This window comes from Fukomys damarensis, unplaced genomic scaffold, assembly GCF_012274545.1.
Source record: "Fukomys damarensis isolate Sample0158 unplaced genomic scaffold, DMR_v1.0_HiC HiC_scaffold_35, whole genome shotgun sequence".
NCBI classification, from domain to species: domain Eukaryota; kingdom Metazoa; phylum Chordata; class Mammalia; order Rodentia; family Bathyergidae; genus Fukomys; species Fukomys damarensis.
This window is the reverse complement of record NW_022900947.1, coordinates 15,320,993-15,344,521: the sequence shown is the minus strand read 5'-3', so window position 1 is coordinate 15,344,521 and position 23,529 is coordinate 15,320,993.

Here is a 23,529-nt window from a genome sequence, read left to right as displayed (position 1 = left end):
TTTTATACATTTGATTTATAAATTTCCACTTTTATTTGATGTAGATTTTTTTTTCCAGAAGCCGTTTTATGCCTTGTTCTTTTCAAAGGTGCAAAATAAGGATTGCATATTACCACTGTCCAGTCTCTCTTCCACTTCTCAGGAATAGAAAATGCCTGCCGCCAAATGCAGAAGGTAATAGCTTTCCTTCTCTCATCTGTTGACCTCGAGCCAGAGAATTCTTTCCAAATTTCTCTCTTGTAGAGCTCTGGGCATTTAGTCCCTGACTGTCAGGTCCAGGTATCTGGGTTTTGTGTCTATAAATAAATCAGAAACAATGTAAGCTTGTTGTTGTTTCAGAGTGAAATACAGAGGATAATAAAGCCAGGGCCCTGGTTAGTCAGTCTCCTCCATGAATCAAGAGTAGCAATTAAACCTGTGGAGAGTGTAGCAGGTCCTTAGCCCCTCCCATCATGCCTGGGCTGCCACAGGTGGATAGAGGTGAATAGTCCTGCTTTACCTTGTGTTTGTCTGAGCATCCTCTGAACAGTTCAGCTATAAAATCAAGAGCATCATACCTTCCCCAGACCTCAGTCATCACTCTTGATGCTATTGACCTGCGGTGCTTTTTCTCCAGCCAGTGAGTTTTACAGATTTCATTCATTCCTAACCATGTCCACAAGAACTGCCCTGTACTCACACCCTCCATACCATTACTTCCCTGAATGTTTTCCTTAACTCATCAAGTTTGACTTAACATATTTCTTTACGAAGCCAACTTTCTGTCACTAGCACAATTTATTTAAATCTATACCATGTACTATTGGGAGAAGGTAAATATGAAAATTAAATACAACATTATGCAAAGCCTTATGGCTTACTGTGTGCAAAATTGTGGGTCATTACCTTACTATATCTTCATGGCACCTTCTCACTGATTCCTCAGCATTTATGGAGGGCCTGGTGACTTCCAGACTCTGGAAGTGTGGTGGAAGGTAGGATAAACCAGGTCTGTGTGCTTGTCCAGCAGGGTCTATTGAGTGAGAAAAACAAATGAAGTAAAGGAGCCAGGAGGCCCAAATCAGAAAACAGGAAGAGCCTTTTAAAAAATAGGGTGCAATGTTGTTTTTGTCCGTGAGCCCATTCACAGAACAAAGGTTCTGGAACTTGGACTGGGAAGGTCAGGTGGGGAATCACCAAGCAGACTCCTGGGAGGTTTCTGGAACACTTCCACTTTTAATAAGTTCAGACAGTAATTTATAAAGTTTTGAAAGAGGGAGTGGCAAGGGAGGAGTGATATATTTGGCTTAACAGGATTGGTTATTGGCTGTCCTTGGACGGGCAATGGAGGCATCCGACTAGGGGGGGACAAGTGAGGCCATAGCTGGACACAGACAAGGCTCAACGCACGAGCTAGGGCTCCACTAGTGTGCTGGGAGACACACGAGCGGTGCGCTTGTCCCAGCCAGACCTGTACCTCGCTTACAGTGCAGGACGAATGAGTGCCCTTGAGGTAGTTGTCATCAGTATTTACCTCCCGTAATTGAGGAATTAAAGATTAATTATAATAAGTAACTTACCAAAGGCCTCGTTTTAGATGTAGTAAATAAGACAGCTGAAGTTCCTCCAACCAGGCTGAAGGCAGACGTGAGCATCCCACTTGCTCAGAAGGACTCTCCAAATTTGGTCATCCTTTTTTCTCAAATCATAGCTTATTTTATAGAATTAACCAAGATTATCAAAGAAAGTATTAATAACCCTTTTCATTCTTTTGCGGTTTCTTCTTCCGTGTCTCACGTATCTGTTTTGCTTATTTCCCAGCAACCAAGTGTATCTACTGAGTCTTGGGGGTCCCCAGTGCCTATGTTAAAATTCTGGCTCCCATATGATGGTGTTGGAGATGGGGCCTTGGATTGGTGCCAAGTCGTGAAACTGGAGCCCTCATGCGTGTGAGTGGCACGTGTATGAAATGAACAGCAGAGAGCTCCTTTGTCCCTTCTGCCTGAGAAATCACAGAGGGAGATCAGCAGCCTGAGTCTGGAGCAGCCTCACCAGAACCTGTCCTGCTATCACCCCATCCCAGACCCACTTTCAGAACTCGGAGAATTAAGTTTGAGTTAATATAAACCACCCCCACGTGTTGTTCTATTTTAGCAGCCTGAACTAATATGTTAAGAGAAACAGCAACCCTTATAAGATGGCGCATCCAAAATAGACCTTTTCATGGGACAGGACAATAAGGGAAGAGCACATCTGAGTGGACGCAAGAGCTAGGCATTTAAATTATAAATTATAAAGATTGTGTTGTTACAGAATGTCATCCTTTTAGTTTTTATAGTCATTAACTTGGGTAAATTATAGCTATTTTTGTTATTGTAAATGATAACATCCTAAAAAGTACTTCTTCTACCCTTTAAAGACATGGTTGTTGTTCTTTTTAAGATCATCGCGCAATGCTTAAACTGTGTTATGCTGAAGCATCATTCAGGATAGGAAAAGCACTTTATCAGAGCCTGCAATTTTACATTTGAAGATCGCGCCCTCTTCTGGCTACCAAAGATACTTTTAAAAATACATGTTTTAAAAATCATATTCAAATGAAGATTAAAAACAACACTTGGGCTGGGAATCTGACTTTTAACATTTTCAGCTTGGGCATAGGAACTTAAATTATTCAATGTGAGCATTCATTGAGGTAAATTCCACTTATAAAACTTCCCATGGTCCTGTCTTATTCTGATATATCTAAAATGAGTGTTTTCCACAAAATGCTCTGAAAACAGAATCAAGTGCATATAGAATATCTTATTTTTAAAATGCTTTCCTATACACACCTCCAACAATGATAAAATAGTTTTTAGTCCATAGGTAGTTTTGAAAGTGTTCTAAGGGTCGTATGGACTTATCAGGAAATAGTTGTTCAGTGGCTTGATATTATTTCCTATGGAAAGAAGCGTGGTGCTCACTTCAGATAATTTCCATTTCTCATTCCAGCCTCTCATCTTCTTTTCCCGGGGCTTAAATTTAATACACGCACCCACTCTGCAGTTTCCTCACGGGCTCCTTTCATTTGTCCATCCATATAATGGCTTTGCCTGGAGCTCTTTCCATTAAATGACACACTGAAGTGGCTTTTCATGGCAGTTTCATAACCAAAAATAACATTCCCATGCTTTTCTTAGTGTCAAATGGAGATCGAGGCTGAAAATTGTGAAGAAACCAATTTTCAGTTCTGCACTTTCATTTAAATCCCTTTGCTTAAAACCAAACATAGACTGAACTAACTTGATGCTCACTTTCACTTGTAATTGTGGAAAAGCCAAGAGCTGGGTGGACTGCCTTAAAAATCATATTTATTTATTTTATTTGGAAGCATAATATAAAGCTCCCCTAAAGTGATTCTGCCTGACTTTGACTTTTTTAGTGTGCACAAATATAATACCTTATTTTTAGAATAAAGGCAGTGATCCACACAGAGAAAATTCAAACCTTTTGCTTATACTATTTTTTGGAAACTCAAAACTTTTTAAGATGTGAAGATGTGAAATAATTCCGAAAGGAACATTGCCACAGATACAACAAAGATGTTACATAGTCTGAAACATCCATCCCTGTATGACTCATTCGCTATGCCTACTAATATCATGGAAATTTGGATTTCTAAAGGAACTTTTTTATGGTGAGGTACACTGCTGAAATGGTGACCATATTGCTGACTGGCCTTAGAATGGGTGTGCACCTACTGCCATCTAGTGGTGGATGTGTAGGGGAGCTGTACAAAACCAAAATTCAACCAGGTGAGGGTAGCTCTTCTTACTGCCTGAGATAAATTTTCAGCTGAGATAAAACATTGCAACTGCACATTACTTACCTTTTAAACTAAAACTGAAAAAAGTAAAATTAGTGGTAAATTAAATGAAAATTTATACACGCTAAGGTGGACTTAAACATTTCTATATATTTTGTTTGTTTTTGTTTTTTATTTGTGTCACTTCCTCAAAGAGACTGTCTCCTACACCTCCTTGTATGGTCAATCACTTTTGAGCTCACCTGGCTTGGGATGTGATTCCTGTTTGAGAGTAGCCTGAAATCTTGGCAATGTAGAAGACAACCTGAATTTTGGAGCCAGAAAGCTCTGTGCTGCTGGCTGTTTGGCTAGAGACGAGGCACTTAACCTCCCTGAGCCTCAGCTGAGCTGTTTCTGCAGTGACAATGATATGACCGAATCCATGGTAATGCACCATTTAGAACATGACAGTGGTTCCTATGGTCCTGGGAGGGCCTTCTTGCAAACTAAAACACCAATTCTTGCTTGAAAGGATTTGCTCCAAATAAACCATGAATTCCCTGAGGGCAGAAACTGCATACCCCACTTTGGACCTGAGATACCTGTTGGCATGCCTGGTGCAGAGCAAATGTTTGTTGTGTGCAGGCATGAATCTGTTTCACCTTGCAAACCAGGATGTAGTTTTTGTGCTTAGGGGCTGGACTTGAAACTTTTTAGTCTTCCTTATAATCTATAGCTCCAGGCTTAGCATAATTAGCACATCAATGAGGAATATTTGTTTGATATGCTGGGATTTGTTTACAGTTTATTTTGTCATTCAGCTAAATTTTAATGTATTCTTGAAATAAGGAAGACCTTATGGCGCTTAAAGCAATTCTCCATTTCCCATACAAATTTCAGCTCCTCTTTTATATTATTGTTTAGTCATTCTTGATAGTGTACTCTTGAACTGATGTGAAATTTATCGTGAAAAAATAATCAGCTTGCCCAGTCAAAGGCCTGCCCAGAAAAGAGCTGCACAGGTACACAAGCAACAGCCAGAGGCCTGCCCAGATACCACTGGTAAGTGTGTGCAGACCTCAGCTATTAGCCCTATCAGACACCAGCGACTAGAGTATACAGGCCCCAGCCAAAGGCCCTCCCACACAACAGCAACATAGTGGGGCAGGCCCCAGCAGGAGGCAGGCCCAGTTACCATCCTAAGTATACAAAGTCCCCAGCCAGAACCCGGCCCGGACAACTGGGCAGAGCAGGGATCCAGAAGGCCACCATTCTGAACTCTGGAAGTGGTGCAGGGGTGAGAAGCAGAGGAAAGGCCTCCCAGTGGCTGCTGAGAGCTGAAGACCCCTGGATAAGCAAAAAGTTGCCTCAACAAATGCATCTGCTGAAATGAGAAGACAAGGAATCAAGTCTCAAAACCAGACTCCCAGATCACCTAAGGTAATCCCAAAGGGTAATGAGATGGAACCGTCTGATACTCAGCCACCTGGACTCCCTGAACTGACAACAAAAGAGGATCTGGAAAAAATGAAATCAGAAATGATTTTTCAGATAACAACAGAGATTGTGTCCCTAGTGCGAGATATGATTAATAAATCTAGAGCAGACACAGATTAAAAAAACAGAGGAACTGAGGAACATGATGGAATCCCAACATAGGAAACAAATGGAATCCATAAAACAGATCTCCAGGAGATTAAAAACTCCACTTAAAGTTTACGCAGCAGAATGAGCCAATGTGAGGAGAGAATTTCAGATAGAGAAGACAGAATTGCAGTTGGTGACCAGGAAAAGAAAAATTCCTTAAAAATAGTAAGGGACCACAAGAAATCAATCCAGCAGCTGCTAGACGATGCAAAGAAGAATAAGATAAGACTGATCAAAGTTAATGAAGAAACAGAGAATGCAAATGTCATAAAATATTCAGTTTTGGTGGTTTTTATTCTGCATTCGTTACCAAATTCTTAACTGTCTAATTTGGTTTTCTTGTGAAAGAGCGAATGTCTGCAGGTTGAAATAGAATTAACGAGGCCTATTTTTGTCTTTGGAGAATTACCTTTGATTTTCTTTAAAGAAATATCTCAAATGGCTCATCTTCAAGTCCATAGATCTTTTTTTCTTCTCTATTCATTCGCTGTCCCACCTGGAGCAGAAGAGAAGTTGTCAGACAAGTTTTCCCCGGCACGGTGGATGACTGAATTATTCTTTTCCTTATTCTTTTCCTTGGTTCATTTGGTCTTAAGTTAAATACGAAGAGGCATAGGCTCAAGGGCTGTGTGGGCGTTAGTTGCCCAGTTTTGAGACTGTCAGCGGCAGCCTAGCGACCTCCCGCCAGTCTGCAAGCGCTGCTCCACAGCTGTGACGTGGTTCAACAGGGACATGGTGTCATGACTCCTCTTTCCCTGTCTCTGAAAAGATGCACCTTTCAGAGTTCCTTCGGGCTTCTTCTTGGGTTTACCTCTATTTCCAGACTCTGTGGAAGATGGATGCTATAAACTCTGAGAGTCCTGCCTTTGATAGTTTTCCACTGAGTGTCTGTTGCAAATGCTTTAAGATATCAGATGCCATGAAGATAAGATTCAAGTGGCTCCAGTTTGTGGCACCTATGAGTAAATTGTCTCACCAAAGTGGAGTGCGTGGGGATCTAATTTGCTAAGTCCTCAGAGTTCTGCCCAGAGAAATATAGTTCTCTTAAAAAATGAGAGACCCGAGCTTTAGCGGGAATGTGGAAAGGGACAAAAAGGGATAGTAATGATTAGTGTTGCAGGTGGTGGGATGAGGGTTTTCTAGTATCACTCCAGAATTGCTCCTCCTCAGCTTGTGGAAGCTGTTTAACCCCCATGCCTCATTTCCTGGAAATGATAAGAATATTTGTGTTCCAAGGCTCTGACACTCATAGAACAGAGCTTGGTATTAGCAGGCACCGGGGTTTCTTATGTTCATAGTGTCATATGTATTCTTAACATTAGTGTTAGCACTTGCATTCAGATTTACATTATTAGTGATCAGCAGAGTCTTCCTTCATCCTGTAGTGTTCTGTGATCATGCTTGGTTTGTCCCATGCTGAATGTCCAGTGGATGATTTATTTCTCCATCTTACCACTTGCCCCCTGAAGAATCTAACTCTGAGCTCTGCCTCACCTAAGACCGATGCCACCAGGGAAGGAGAGACACCGAGGGAGAGGCCATTGCTTACGAGAACTCATTGTGTAGAACACCCTTTGGGAACTTGAAGTAGTCATGGGGGCTGACACCTCATGGGTTAAAGATCTAATCCCTGTAGATGGAAGTTCCGGGTACAGAAATAAAACTTACACAGATCTGATAGCAACTCCCAGGTCTGAGGTGAGGATGCCATGCAAGTGCATGCTGTGGGATAGAAGGCTTTATCTTATTTACTGGGAAGAAGAGCCGTACGTTGTGATGATCCTAGTTTCAGTTTTATTGTTGAGGCAATAGTCTCAGTGAGCTTACCCAAGCTTACATGATAATAAGCATCAGGGATAATATTCAAATCCAGATTTCTGTTTCTTGCAACTGTATAATACTTGAATGATAAGTCGCTTTGCTCATGAGGTATTATAGCGAGAAGAATATGGCGAGTATAACAACAACAAATACTCATTCGAGCTTGCAGCTTTCAGATGCTGTCATAACCGTTGGTCGCTTCGTGTGTTGTTTATCCTGATTTTACACACGAGGAATGTGAAGCATGGAGACATAGTATAATTCACACCAGGCCGTTGAGTGGTCGGAGTGGAATGAGATTTAGGCCCAGTCTGACTCGCTGTATACAGTGTTGGCGAGTAAGTCTCAGGCTGGCTTCAGGCTTAACAGAATCACGTTCTAGCACAGCTGTTGCGTGATTCACTGGGCAAATTCAGATCTTGGTCTCTTTATTTTTAAATGACTGGCTGTACTTGTTCTAGCCCTCTAGAAGCTTTTTACAAGAAACAAAATACTTGCATATGAATGCTTTGAAAATTTATGAAGCACTGTGAATATATAGCCATTTGTTACTGATTATTTAATCCCGTGTCGTTTGCAAACCAATGAGAGAGGCGTACAAATAAATGTTATAGAACAAACCAGTTAATTGCTTTTTCTTATAACCTATTACCAAATAAATCCACAAACAAACATATAAACAAGTGAATGAAAAAAATAAGGTTCTGGATGCCTTCTCAAAATCAATGGGGAATAATTTTGCTAGTAGATGAGATAGTTTTGAATGAATGAGGAAGTTCATATTTACAAGACTTTAGAACAATCAGAGATACAGCACTTTTTTTTATAGAGGAAGTTGTTCCATTTTCAGTCCTCTTTATTTTTCTTTCTAATACTGGCCAAGTGTTTTGTTGCCTCTTGTCACTTTTTGGTGTGATTGAATTCTCTAAGGGCAGATACGGTTGGGTCTGATAACAGCGGGTACAACTTGTGCTTTGAACTGGGCCGTGCATGTGACAGTTAGTTTGTAAAGTCAGAAAGAAAGAGATAATGAGGAATTGAAGTTATCACTAGATTTCTTAAACTTAGGATCTACCCTCCTTTGGGCCTGAGTGATAGAAATCTCCTGGACAAGTGGAGAAATACCCATCATATGTGGGAAATTGTGCAGTGTTAAGTGAGTTTGGCTGTAGCTGAATCACAGGGCACGGATGTCTTATCCCCAGTCCAGTGAATGCTGAGAAGGCGTCTGTGTGTGATGTGCCCTCACTGGTGTGGCTTTGAATCCACCAGAGAGTGCCGTGGCTTTAGTTCCTGTGTCCCTCCCACTTGTGCTTAGAATATTTCTGCTGTCAGCCCACTTTCTGCCCTAACCACCCCTCCTTTATTTGGTTTCAATAGAAGTTCATTAAGCCTTGTAAATATGTGTTGGGTGGCAGAAATATAAAGATGAAATACAGCATATCTTTTAGCTTGGGGAGAGAAGAGGGGAGGAATGAGAGAAAGAAGAACAGAGTGTTCAGTTTTAAGGAACACCTGGTAGGGAGCAGATGGTGACTTGGATGGCTTAACACGTGAACTTTTTATCCTCATAAGAACTGATGAGGTAAACATCATAATCCTTTTGTTCAGATGTGAAAGTCGGGTTAAGTGTTTCATAGAACCTCTAAATTATGTCCTGTTATTTTTAATGTCTCACCTTACAGGATGCATCTTGATCGTCCAGACAAGGTTAGTTTGGGCACCGTTGGTTACAAGTCACAGAAACCCACTTTCAACTGTCTTTAATAAATAATAGTAGTAGTAATAATAATAATAATTTCCCTCTGATTTCATAGAACCTCTAAATTATGTCCTGTTATTTTTAATGTCTCACCTCACAGGATGCATCTTGATCGTCCAGACAAGGTTAGTTTGGGCATTGTTGGTTACAAGTCACAGAAACCCACTTTCAACTGCCTTTAATAAATAATAGTAGTAGTAATAATAATAATAATAATTCCCTCTGACAAGCAATTTAAGGGGTCCTCTGGCTCCCTTGAATGCCATCTCTCAGTTTTACCTTTTGGGTTTGGCCTCCTTTTCTCTCTGCACGTGGGTTCATGTATATGGTAAACAGAAGAGACGTCCCTCAGCTTGTGGCATCTCAATTTGGCAAGTGGACAGAAAATGGAAGCCCCAGAAAAGATATGGTGCCTCTCCCCATGGAAGGAATGTACACAGGAGGGGCGCATGCAGCCTCCTTTCTGAATTCAACAACGCTTAAGCTTGCTTTAGCCAAACAAGGGAAGTGTGTCTACTCTACAGTGAACTGACGCATGGCCAGTCACACTCTTTTCTTCTTCCCCTTTGGGAAGAGATCAAGGAAGCACTTGTCCGTGGGATCTCTGCAAGCAGGGACGCAGAGTGAGATTTCTGAGCACCAGGTTAACACCCAGTGGAAATGTCATATGAGGAAAACTAGACTTTGTTATTTCGAGATTTTCTGGTTGGTTTTATCACAGCTTGAGCTAGTCAGCTATCAGGACTGTGTACTGGTCTATCTGGATCAGCTGTTTTCCCCATCTTTTCTTTGTCTTTCATTTGTGTCCAGATAGGTGGTGTGGTGTGGTGTGGTAAGCAGGATAAGATTCTGTCCCTTTGGCTGTGTTTGAGGTGCTGTGTTTGACATGGCCCCTCATAGGACATCCTGGAGTGGGGGAGGATCATTTCCAAACAGAAATAATATGCGGGCAAAGCTCTACTAAGATTAGAATTTCTTCATGCCCCCATCGTCTCTGTCCATCCTTTCTCCTCAGAGTTTATAGTTAGGCTTCTGCACTGGGATTTATCAGACTAATAATCAGTTGCCTTCAGCAGAATATCAGCTTTAGGAGGTCAGGAATGGAATTATATGCCCAGTGCTTAGCAGGGTGCCTAGGAGACAGAGTCCAACACTGAAACATGTAAAGAAAAAAAAAAAAAAGAAAACTTAATGGTAGATGGGGAAATGCAGACTTTTGCTTTTAAAATTTCAAAGCACATGATTTGACTTTGACAATCTTAAAGTTAAACTCAGTGTGAAGCGCTATAATAAGAAGGCAAGATGATTATTGAGAAGACCAGCAAGTTGGGAGCCATATCCGCTTGGAAACAAATCTTGATTTTTATTGTGTGTCAGGACAAATCGAGCATGCAGATCCTTAACTTCTCTGTAAATTAGGATATTAATACCTTCACAAAGTTGCTGAGAAAATTACTGATAAAGAATATTTAGAGTTCTTGGTATAGAATGCGCAACACACTTACTTCCCCTTTTGGGGCCCAGATGATTAAACTCCTCCTCACTGTAATTGCGGAAAACAAGCTTTGTAGAGGAAAAGGTGTTTTAGTTGAATTTGTGTGGACTAGAAGTGGTAGAGGAGAGTATGTGATGTGTCCTTAATAAGCATCTCCGGACTGGGTTATATTTAGTTATTTTGGAAGGTTTACGCTTTGGAGATGATTTAGGAGGAGGCTGAAATTTTCTGTTGCAAAATTTTAAAATGTGCATGTGGAAGCTAATACTCACACATAGCTGCTGGCTTTTTTACTTGTTTCTGATTGGCAGAAAAAACTCTCCAAGTTCCAAGGTAGGTTTAACACGGGATGACTACATGACCAAAGTGTTCCCTCCTAGTCACATATTCAAGAGCACTAGAAGTTTGTGTCCACACAAAAACTTGAACTTGAATGATTATGGCAGCATTATCCATAAAGGCCCAAAGTAGAAACAACTCCAATATCCCTCAAGTGATGGATAAATAAAATGTATTTTCATACAGTGGAATATTATTTGGAAATAAAGAATGAGATTGTGATGCATGATGCAACATGAAGGAAACTTACGGTAAGTCAAGGCACCAGACACGAGGTTGTATGATTCCACGTGATGAAGTATACAAACGAACTGACACAGATAGATTAGTGGTTTTGTAGGGCCGGAGAGAGAGCAGCATTGAGGATGGTAACTCAGTTACTTTCTCTTGGCTGAGACACGATACCCAGTACCAACAACTGTAAGGAATGAAGGTTTGTTTTGGTGCACAGTTTGTAGAGGGTGCAGTCCTTGGTAGGCTGGCTCCAAGGCACAGTGGCATGGCAGAGGAGAAAGAGGTCATGGCATGGCGGCAGGAAGCGGGAGAGTCTCCCGTGGAGGAGGTAAGGAGATGGACCCTGCCAGGCCTCGTGCCCTTTAACACACCTCCTTCTCCAACCAGCTTCACCTCCCAGCTTCACATTTAGCTGTAAACTCATCCACTGTAAGTATCATTCTCCCGTGATTCAGTCACCTCCCCAAATCCCCATCTTGGAGTGCGTAAGGCTTTGGTGGGGGCATTGAGGTGTCAATTGTAACAATAGTGTAAGGGAAAGTTTTAAGTAATGAACATGTTCTAAAGTTGATAGTGATCGAACATTTTAAATGAGTGAGTTATGTGGTATGTGTTATATCTCAATAAAGCTGTTAGACTATGAAGTATACACATCTGTGTGCTTTTTTTAAAGCTGCCCAATTGTCACAGAAAGGGTTGAAAAGTACTAGTCTAGTCCACCCAAACCAACCAGTCCTCTCTCTCTCTCTCTCTCTCTCTCTTTCTTTCTTTCTTTCTTTCTTTTTCCCCAGTATTGGGGATCGAACTCAGGACATTGCACTTTGCAAGGCAGGCATGGTAACACTGATCTAAATCTTTAGCTCTCCTCACTGTCACTCATGATGCTGAAACCATCTATTACAGGGAACAATGAATGAGAATGGAAATAGGAATATATCTTCATAGTTTAAGAACAATTTCTCTTTCCTTTTCCATTAGCCATTTTAGCTTCAAATGTATGCAAGACATGACACCTGGCCATGCACGTTTTAGAAAAACTAAATTAATGTCATTACTGAATCAAAGGCAGTACGATCAGATTTATTCTTGTGAAGAGCAAAAAGAAAGAATTTTGGTTATGATTGTAATAAAAGAAATGACAATGCCATACAAATAAGCCAGGCATTGTATTCCTTGATGCTAAATTCTGCACCTGTACTTGACAGAGTTGAATTTTCATTAGATTGCTCCAGATGGAAATGCATCTTTGGGGGAAAGTGTTTGGCTTTATGGTTATTCTTTTAAAGTTTTTTACTTCTCTTTATAATTTCTTTCAGATTCAAAATTAGTCATCTGACGAATTTCAAGAGCACACTCTTAGGCAGACATTACTGTATTTGGCAGTCTGATACCTCAGAAAATGAAGTCAGAGAAAACCACTGAATTTCATTGCGTGTTAAAATAAGTCTCAGCTTTGTATGAAAATCATAAAAAAAAATCTTTCCTCTAGGTTTTAGGATTCTTTCACGTGGCGTGAAGGTTTTGTTTTCTCATTTGAAAGTTGTAAAAGTTGCTGTTATCCATGCACTGGTAGAGCATAGAATTGGTCAGCGTTATGGCATGTTTGTGTTTTAATTGCCTGTAGACTCTACATCGCTCTGATGAAACAAGCACTTCTTCAGAGCTTGTTATGAAGAAAAGCAGTCCGTTTCCCAATTCTCTCAGTGTTACCTCTGTTCCTCTGGTTAAACAATGTAGTTCTGCTACTACTTCCTGACCTTGCAGTTTGGGACATTATCTGATGCTTTACTCTCATGGCAGGTGGAAATTAAATTCTCTCGACTCAGTCTCTGCTACACAGACTGATAATTTTTTCTCCTTTCTGAAATGATTATTACACGATGGTTGTGAGTAACAAAGTCTCAGGGTTCTTACTGTTGCGAAGATTCCTGCTACTCTGTGCTTTCTTCTGTGTTCTGTCCTTTCCTTTCTCTGGACATAATGCGCCCTTTTTGCCTTGCTTTATTTTATGCCTGCTTGTTACTAATTTATCTCTACCCTCTCCCCAAGTTTTCTGGTAGTCCTTTCAGTGTGATCGAACATTCCCAGCATTTGTCACGTTCCTCTCTCTGGGAGTTTCCCCCTGGGTCTTGGGTGCTCTATTACAGATGTTTGGGCCTGTTTCAGATGATTCTTCTGCAACATCCCTTTACTGCTTATTTGTGTTTGATTAGTTATTTCTGATTTTTGATGGATTTCTTCCTCCTTTCAAGGCCCATTTCTAGTATGTTTATTTGGATGACTCTCCAGGTAACAGGAAGTTGTGAAGAGAGTGCTGAGAGAGGGTGTGTGTCTATCTCTCAGATGTAATGTCCCCACACATTACATCTCCTGTGACTCCGGCATGGCATCAACACAACGAAGCTTGATTTGCTGTTCGGTGTGTACATAGTCCTGGGCTATTTTATCCCATTTGTAGATCTGTTTAATCAATATAGTCAAGATGCTTACCTGTTCCATCCTAACAAAAATCTCCTTAGTGGCACCATCAATAGTGGGTCCTTGTATTTATATTCATCTCCATTTTTTTCCCTGCCATCTGTGGCAGTCAGTAGTCTGCTTTTCATTCCTATAAATTTGCCATTTCAAGAATTTTCCATATTGGGATCTGGTAGCATCTGGGAATGGCTATCTTCATTTTGCATAACTCCCTAAGTTCCATCCAGGGTATTGCAGTACCATATTGTTTTTGGGCTTTTCAATTGCAGAACGGTATTCCATGGGAGATGGTGAATACCATCATTTATTCACCTGCTGGGGTGAATTTTGTCCATTAAGTTTTTGGACTACTAAAAATAAAGCTGCTGCTTACAAATATGTACAGGGTTTGATGTAAAAATAAGTTTTTACTCATCTGGAATAAACACTCAGATATATGACTGGTAGATAGTATGGTAAAACATTTAGTTTCTTACATTGATTTAGCAGCTTTTTATTATTTTTATGTGAATTACCTATTTACAACTTTTACTTTCAGCCTACCTATATGGACAGCCTTTTCTTAGATCATTTTTAAGATCCATCCTATCAAACTATCTTTTACTGGTTTATTTAGACTGTTTATATTTAATGTAACTATTTCTATGTTGAGGCTTAAGTGTGCCATTTTATGTTGTTTTTATTTTCTTCTATGATTCTGTTCTTCTGTTATCTGTTTCCTGACCTTCCTTTGGGTTACTTGGATGTTTTTCTGGAATTCCATTTTGATTTATGTAGAGTGTCTTCGAAAAATATCCTTTCCTATAGTATATCTTAGTGGTTACACTAGCTATTACACTCACAGATGGATTGCTTAACAAAGACTACCAATGCGCATCTTCTTCCAGTTGGAGCAGAATGTGGAAACCTTACTTCCTTTTAAGCCTGTTTACTTTCTACCATTTATCTACCCTCTGTAATTGTCTTAAATATTTCCTTGACATACATTCAGAACCATGTTAGACAATGCTAAAATGTTAGTCATCAATTTGAAAACTCAAGAGAAAGGTCTTATTTCGTTTATTCACATTTTTCCTTTTTCCATTTTTCTCTCTTCCTTCCTGATGTTTTAAGATCCTTTTAATTTGTCATCAGTGCCTTTGTCATGGGTTGAATTGTGATTTCCTCCAGATATGTGTTGAAATCTTACCCCCAGCACCTCAGAATGTGACTTTATTTAGAAATATGATCATTGTAGATTTAATTCCTTTGCTTAAAATGGGATAATACTAGAATAGGGTGAGCCTTTAATCCAATATATCTGTTGTTCTTTTGAGAAAAAGCAGAAACTCCAATACCAAGGAAGCTTTATAAGATAAAAGTAGAGGTAAGACTTAGCTTCCTATAAAGCAAAAATGGCCTAGGGTTACCAGAAGGTATAAAAAACAAGGAAGAAGACTATACTAGAGGCTACAAAGAGAACATGGAGCATTCGAGTATTCAACTCTTAAAATTTAGGTGTAAGCCTCTAACATTGTGAGCAAATAAATTTATTTGGACCCATCGGTACATCATAATTTGCTGTAGCAATGCTGGAAAACTCATGCAGGGTGGTATGCTTCTGAGCCTGCCAGTTATCAGCTTGGTCCCCAACCTTCTGTGAATCGAAGCCTGGGGAGTCCCAAATTCAGTATGGCAACTCCCCCTGACACTCCCTTTGTTTAGTGTGGTGCCTTCACTCACATGCAAGTGGTTTCTGCTAGTGGTGAAACCTCAGTTTCACTCTTACAAATGAAATTATAGTCTTGGGGCTGGGGATTTAGCTCTGTGGTTCTGTCGCCTGCCTTGCAAGCGCAAGGTCCCAAGTTTGGTGCCTAGTACCAACAAACAAACAAACAAGAAATTACAGCCCTGGCAGAGGAGGGTGGTGAAGGTGGTGGGAAGCCTCCCTATGGAGATTACCTGAGAATCACAGGGGCTGGGGGTGGGGCAGACCTTGCTGATCCTCTGATTGATGTTCTAAATAGTTATCAATCACCTGGATGGGGTCCAAGGTCTTAACCCAGCCTTTCCAGCAAATATCTCTGGCCCTCACCCTTTCTGAAAATCCTTATATGCTTGCTATGTGACTTTCTTTTCCACTTGACCCCATTTAATCAATATTACCTGGGTGACTGTACTTGTAATCTTATTGGTTGATGGTGGTTTTGCCCTACCTCATGCCCACCTTGTAATTTTCCATTGGGTCTTACAGCTTTGTCCCACTTTGTACCCACCTCACCACATGGCTTTGCTGCATAAAACATCTTGGAGAAATGGGGTGAGTGGACAACCCACTTTCCGGTCCTCCTTCTCTCTCTCTTAGAAGCTTTCTTTCCCTCAATAAATTTTTCCTACTCTTAAAAAAAAAAAAAAAAGAATAAGAGAATTGGTCAGAGGTCACATGGCTACTAAGTGACTGATTTGGAATTTTCACAAAGGTAGTCTGGTGACGGAGTAGCTTGCACATAGGACTTAATAAATTCCATTGACACTATATTATTTTTAGTCCATTATAATATATTGGAATTGTATGAGCCATTTCAATAATCTTGTTTTAAAATTAGGTATTGTTTTTATCAAATACAGCAATGCCTCAGTTCACAAAGTTAATTTGTTCGATGATGTTGGAAAAAATGGCCATGTTTGTGTTTGTATGGCGGAGATGACTACAGTCGTGTTTGGCACCCAATCCAGAGTTTGCATACAGAAACAAAATTTTGTCAAATGCTTCTGTTTGCAAACCAAATCTTTTTTCTTTTTTTTTAGACAGGGTCTCACTTGAACTCACAGAGATCCTCCTGCCTAAACCTCCTGAGTGCTGGGATTACAGGTGTGCACCACCACTCCCAGCTTGCAAACCAAATTGTTCGCAAATAAAAGCATTCCTGAACCAAAGTACCAATATAATTCTTCTAGAGTTAGGCAAACTAGGCTTCTCCACTGTCTCTAAAAAATGCTGTTTGTAATATTTTTATTACACTGTGGAGAAGCTCTTATCAGGCAATATGAGAGGACAGTGTCTTTAGACTTTAGATTCAAGCACAACAAATAAGAAAGACATTTAACATACTGATCTTTGAATAATTGCTGTGTGCCTTCCTTTGTGCTATATAGTTCTGAAAATGGTGTGTGAGGAGAGGTTCTGTGCTTAATTCCAGAGATGGACAAGTTTAGAGTGGAAAGCCACACAGGTCATCTTATCTTAGTCTTTGAAGGACTTTATCTGCCATTATTTATCGATGCTCAATAATCAGATTACCATTTATCTCCTGAATAAATATTTATAGTCTAAAATTGTAGATTTTTGTGGTCAAATCTTACCATGCTCGGGGTATTTAAAGAAACATTTCAACCTTTATCAGTGAATATATGAAAAGGAAAAACTGAAACATATACATTTGTGGGAGCCTTATGCAAGAAATAAATAGCTGCAATGTTAACAAATAAGCAAAGAAAAAATGTTCACATGTAACGGACTAAGGTTGTAAGAAAACAGAGGCAGAACTTTGTTCCTTTGCTTGCCTGTGAGTCCCCGGTCACTTTTCATTGCCAGAATTCATAATATGATCCCCAGCATATGTAAGACTGTGTGTGTACATGTGTACACAATCAGAGCATACACACATCACCCTCGCCTAACAGTGTGTCTGTGAGGTAATTTACTCGCGGCTGTGTCCTTCTTTAGACAATGTACAGTTTATTCACTAATTCATATGAAATCAAGTATGTAATATGTGATTTAAAATTCTTTAACATGATATGCTTCATGAACCATGAGAGCACTTTAGTGATGGTGTATATTATAGTAATGATTGGTTATTGATGACTTGCTGAGTAGGTTGAGGTATTATCCAAATGTGTTTGAAAAATATAATAAGTTCACGGGAAGAGAATGAAGCCAATTTGTCCTGTACTTAGTGTCCATTCTCATTTCACGATTCTGGAACCCTGTATTTATTTGTGGTTCAATTGTGTGATGAGGTTTAGCTGATATAAAATGACCTTGTATGGAAAACAAAATGTGAAATAATGAGCAAGTAAAATAGTGGCTGCTTCTACAAGTGACAGAGCAGTCGCTAAGCATTAAACCAGCAACAAAATTGTGAAGGAAAATATTAATCTCATTCACTAAACCAATATTGAAAGCATCTGTTGTTAAAATATGACAAAATGATGTGCTAGAACTGGAGAAAATGTCTGGAATGTACATAAAAAACATTCATTTATTTTTTTTTAATGATGACACAAATAAATAGAAAACCTAACAAAGGGACCCAAGATGTTTTAGAAGCTCAGAAAGGCAAATGGTGAATAGACATCAGAGAAGAATGTTCAGTATTAATGGGATGGATATAAACGATGACAGCGTCCATTCCTTCATGGCATTAGTGGAGTGGTTTTGGGTGGTGTATAAAAGGTGTCGTTCAGGAGCGAGTAGGGTAAGTAGCACTTTTGTGGGACCACGAATCAGTATAGACTTATGGAGGGGAACGTGGCTGTGTACATCAGAAACCTTCCTATTTTGGTGTCTTCTGACTGAGGAGTTTTATTTCTAACTTTTGTACAACAGCCAGAACCGAGGCCAATGTTTTTAAACCAGAATATTACTTCCCCATATAAAGAACAAATAAAGGCAATCTTAAAACCCCGTGTTCAAAAGAAATTGATATGCGATTTAGATAATATAGGCACTAAAAGAGAATTGAATGTCCTAACGTTGTGACAATATGTTTTAAGTGAAAAAACATTAGATGAGAAGTCGGCATGCTGTTGAAGATAGTTTTACCACAAATTATATCTGGGAGGTAGGGAGGGATGCAGGCATTATTTCCATGCTTATATTTTTGTTATATTTTAATGATTATATATAAACTTTCTCACAAAACTAGTTACTTAGCAATTTCAAATATGTGACAAACTTTCCTAAAGCCTGTAAAGATCCAAGAGTGTGAACTAAACCAAGCACAAGAGTGGCTGTACGTAGATTTCTTTTTTATTGGAGTGAATTTCAGTGTACCAGCAGGTGGCAGTAATAAACAAGCAGTGTCTTGTAAATGCGGAGGGGGAAGACTTGGAAACAGCATTTCTCCTTCCATAAGCACGGTGATAACCTTAGCACCCAGGACAATGCTCTGTCTTACCATCATTTGTGTACTTAAATCAGAATTTGTTTTTACGCATAATTGTGGTGGAACCACTGAGCTAAATCCCCGGCCCTGTATTTTTTATACTTACATGCTTATTTTATTCTTAGTCATCAATATAAGGCCTCTTATTTGTACTGAAAGGTCATATGAAATCCCATTTTAGATCTTAATGCCCTGTAAAAAAAAAACATTTCTTTTATTTAGGTATTCCTTTTATTCATGAATGGTACATTTATAAGCTTATATAAACTGCTTTTTAAGGAAAACACTTTTGGAAAATACTACAAAATAAACCCACGTAGTTTGGTGTAGAATTATTGTTTTATAATTCGTTTCTAATTTACACAGTGATTAGATGGTTGTTGCTTGAAGGTTCAGAGAGAGTAATTGCTGGTGTAACTGAGATTGATATCCTTGCCTGTCAAGTTCCATAAAGAAATGATTTGTAAAATGGAAACACTTCCTGGGAATTTTGTCTTCTGCAGTGATCACCTTTAATGTGAGAAGAATTACCCCTCTTCTTCCTTTTGATTTTTAAAAAGTGGCTTTTTATCCTTTTTAAAAAAATTTCTCTGACTTGAACTGAGAACATTGTAAATGCTAAGATAAAGTCTGTGGTAAATTTGGTGGCTTTAGCAGTAGCTGATGCTTACGTCCATTAAATGATGAGTATATTTCAAATCGATTTCTGAATCGAATTTTCTGCTTATTGGACTTCCACTGTATGTATTTTCTCTATGGCAGGGCAAAAACAATTATTCTCAGCTTCCTGTATTTCAGGATTTTTTGCTTGTTAATTTGCTTTAATTAGACTTAAAACTGTTAGTACTTATATTTTGAAATATAATACAATATGAACATAGTAAGTTCGGACCCAAAGAGCTAGTTGAATTCCGAGTACAGAGTTACCGCTGGAAACACAGCCAACTACAGTTACCACTGTATTCTGTGCGATGCATTTGCTCCCTAACCCATCTCTCTGCTTTCTCTCTGGCACTGCTTCCTTACCCCATACACCACCACCAAATCCCCGCGATGCCATGGAGGTATTCTTTGACGAGCAAGTCAGCTCTGTCCCAGCCCATGAGTGTCCTCCATGCTTGGAACAAGAGCTCAGCACCCTCCCCCCTGGATGGTCTTGTCCTCCAATGTCCCTCTCAGCTGGTTGCAGCCGCTGACTTTATTGCCATTACATTAAAAAAAAAAATCTCCTTCTCGATCTTTGACAACTTCAAGTCTTCTCGTTGATCCTCCTCCTCTGGGTGTCCTACCAAGAGAGATTCCTTGACTCCTCTTTCTGTGGTATCTGTCCCTTTACCTCGCATTGTATTTCATCTCGATGATCACTGCCTGACACCTGATCCAAAAACATTTCATTGTGTACTTTCTGTGTCTTTCCCTAGAATTTGGTCCCCAGGAAGGCAGAGCTTTTGCTTTAGATGTTTTCTTGTCTCAGAACCCAAAATACTACCCTGCAAGTAGCAAACATTCAGTGAGTTTTTATTTACATTAGTAAGTGCACCAATAAATAAAACCTACACTTTGATTTCCAGTCCACTACTCTACTGGTCAATTTGATCAGGAATGAAATGAGTTTGGGACCAGGCTTTGGAATGAGTTAATTAAGTGGTTTCCTTGACAACTCCTGTCATTGCATTAGAACTAACAGGAAACCTTACTTTCTTCATGTATAAAATGAGATCATAGCTATCTTTACCTATCTTTTGGTGGGAAGCTTGAAAAGGTGACTTAGAAATTTTCTAATCAATGAAAAATGATGCATAAGGTAATTGTTAAATGAGAATTTTAAGGTCACCAGTTGGGCAAATTGGCTTTAGAGCAAGAGAGACAATGGTAAAGGGGAGTCTGGTGTCATTTATTTTAGGCTGTAGAAGGGTGAGGAGAACAGAGACTGGGGGCCCAGGATCTGGAAGACAAATCCCCTTGTATTCATGACCCTGCTTGGCTTGGCTTCTTACAGTGGAAGTGAGCTTTGAGCAGGGTTGTTTGCACTCTCTGGGTCTCAGTTTTCTGTGGGTAAATGTAATAACAGAAACAGCCTGGAGGGCTGTTGTGGAGCAATCGAATGATACTAATGCACAGTGCTCTCTTATTGTGGAAAATGAGATGCCTAGAATCAGCTCTGCGAATCCTATGATTTTTCTGGATTTAAAAAAAAAAATATATATTGGGCTGGGGACTTAGCTCAGTGGTTCCACCACCTCCCTCACTTGGAAAATGAGATGCCTAGAATCAGCTCTGCGAATCCTATGATTTTTCTGGATTTAAAAAAAAATATATATTGGGCTGGGGACTTAGCTCAGTGGTTCCACCACCTCCCTCAGAAGTGCAAGGACCTGAGTTCGATCCTCAGTACCAAATAAATAAATAAATACATACATTTTTTAAGAATGAAAAATAAAAATAAAATATATATTGTTAAAGTCAGACACGGTGACACATGCCTGTAATCCCAGAACTCTGGGAAACCAAGAGGAGGACTGCAAGTTAGAGAACGGCCTGGACAATTTAGTAATCTAGTGAGACCCTGGCTCAAAATAAATATTTAAAAAGGGGGCTGGGCTGTATCTCCGTGCCAAGGCCCTAGGTCCAATACCAGGTACCAACCAACCAAACAAACAAGTGTTTTTGAGACTGGTGTATATGCCATAAGCAGGCAGATGCCCTGAGGCTCCTTACTCTTGCCCTGCTGCTGGCATTCCAGTGTAACCCAAGAACTCTCACCTGCTGAGGGCTACGCCAAGTAGGGTGAAAACTATAGTCCTAGCTCGCTGCTGCCATGACACTCTCGAACACATGGTGTCGCTGTTCAGATGGCGCCTTTCTAGTCCTAAACCTACTGTGCTGTCGCTTCGTTCCTTTCCCTAACCAGCTTCCTGCGGAAGTATAAAGCGCCTGAACTCTAGGATTCAGTTCTGTCTCTCTGTCCTCACGTACACATCTTCAGTCTTTTCTCATATTGCCCCCAGCGAAGGGTCAAGGGTGCTGGGCGACTCCCACTCTCGACTACGTTCTGTGCTGGCTAATGCGCCTTCCGATGACGGCTGTGGGAATCACTGAGTTTAACTTCCTTCCTGGGGAGTGACTCGTCTCCGTTCAGCTGTCCCTAGCTTGGGAATTTCCCATTTTCTCCACATGAACCAAGGCAGCTTATCAAGGGGATGAAATACATTTGTTAAACAACACAGACGTGTGCACACACAATCACATGCACACACAGTTACCTCTTACTGTCTTCTCCTAAGATAGTGGCTGTCCATTCCCACAGTTAAGATTACTCAAACCATTACGTTTCAGTGAGGTGTCATGAGTTGAGATACTCGGGCAAACTCTTCCTCCCTAGATTCTTGCCTGTGCCTCTCCCTGCACCTGTGCAGTCTGCGTTTCCCTGTCAGCTAGGCAGGGGTTAGAGGAAACCTATGGTACTTCCCAGTGCCGAGGACCAGAAAGTGCAGCAGACAAGGGAAAGGCAGCATAGCAGGCTTTCCTGTCCTTGAGGCATCCTGGGAAAGGGTAGAAGAGGTTCCAAGGTTGTCATATGGCCCAGTCCCTTCCAAGGTGTAGAACAAAAGCCCTTGGTGGTATTAAGAGCAAAGACGCCATCTTCTAGTGCCTTGTGGGAACAAGAGTTCATTTTTTTTCAAACCATTAAGAACAAACCTGAGAGTTTTTACAACTTGGGATATATCAGTGATTGTTTTTCTTCCTTTTCAACCTTCATATTTTAATAAAAACAAGGAGGTCTCAACCAAGATTAAAAAAAAATTTAGCTTCTACCCATGGAAGAAGCACTGTACTTCTGTTGTTTAATCCTCAGAAGAACTGAGCAACTTTAGTTTCTGTAATTCTGTTTTTCCAAGAAAATTGAGACTCACAGAGAAGTAATTCATTCAAGATTAACCACTTCATGGGGTGATGTTCGACACCTATCATTGCCAGCTAATGCCCTGGCTCGCAGAAGATCCTTATCAATAGCGGATCTACTCTTTAACACTAGTAAAGGATTTTCTCCACACCCATGAAGGAACTGTTGTTTCTTCATAGTCAGTGGAATAATGCTCACTGGCTGGAGTTTAAAATTCGAATTACTTCTTTACATTCGGTATAAGGAAAAAGAAAAGAATCATCCAATCTTCATTGTAAGAGGAAAGCAAAGTCAAATGTATTTGATAGTTACAACCAGCAGCCCATTAGGTCTGTGTATGTAATGCTAATCACCAGCACCTTGTGTGTAATGAGCCCTGATAGTGTGTGCTACCGTGTGAGAGGAATGTACGGATGTGGGCTTTGTTTATTATGACACTGTCAACAAGCACAGCTAAACTGAGAGCAGAAATAGACAAGTAATTTGAGCAGTGTTCTTTTCATTTCATTTGTGTGAGCTCGGCCACAATTCAAGGATTGTCATCTGGTGAGTGGGGCCGCAGCTAGAGATGCACTCTTGCTCTGAGCGATCAGACCAGGAAATCAGATGGATTGTGCATCTGTCCATTAATCTGTGAGTAGTTATTGTACAGTCACTGTGTCCCGGGCAGAAAGACGTACACTTGCATCCCAGATGGCAGACTGTGCCAGGAGAGGCATTTCTCAGGCATCCTGTGAATTCCTTTCCTTCTAATTCTGTCTTCTGTCTCTCCTCTTTCCCACCTAGCCAGAATCTCTATCCTCTTGTTCTCTCTCTTTCTCTCTCTCCCCTCTCTCTGGTGCTAAGGATTGAACTCTGGACCTTCCACTGAGCTAAATCCCCAGCCCTCCTTTTTTGCACTCTTATGTACAGAGGTTTCTAGCTTTCATTCAA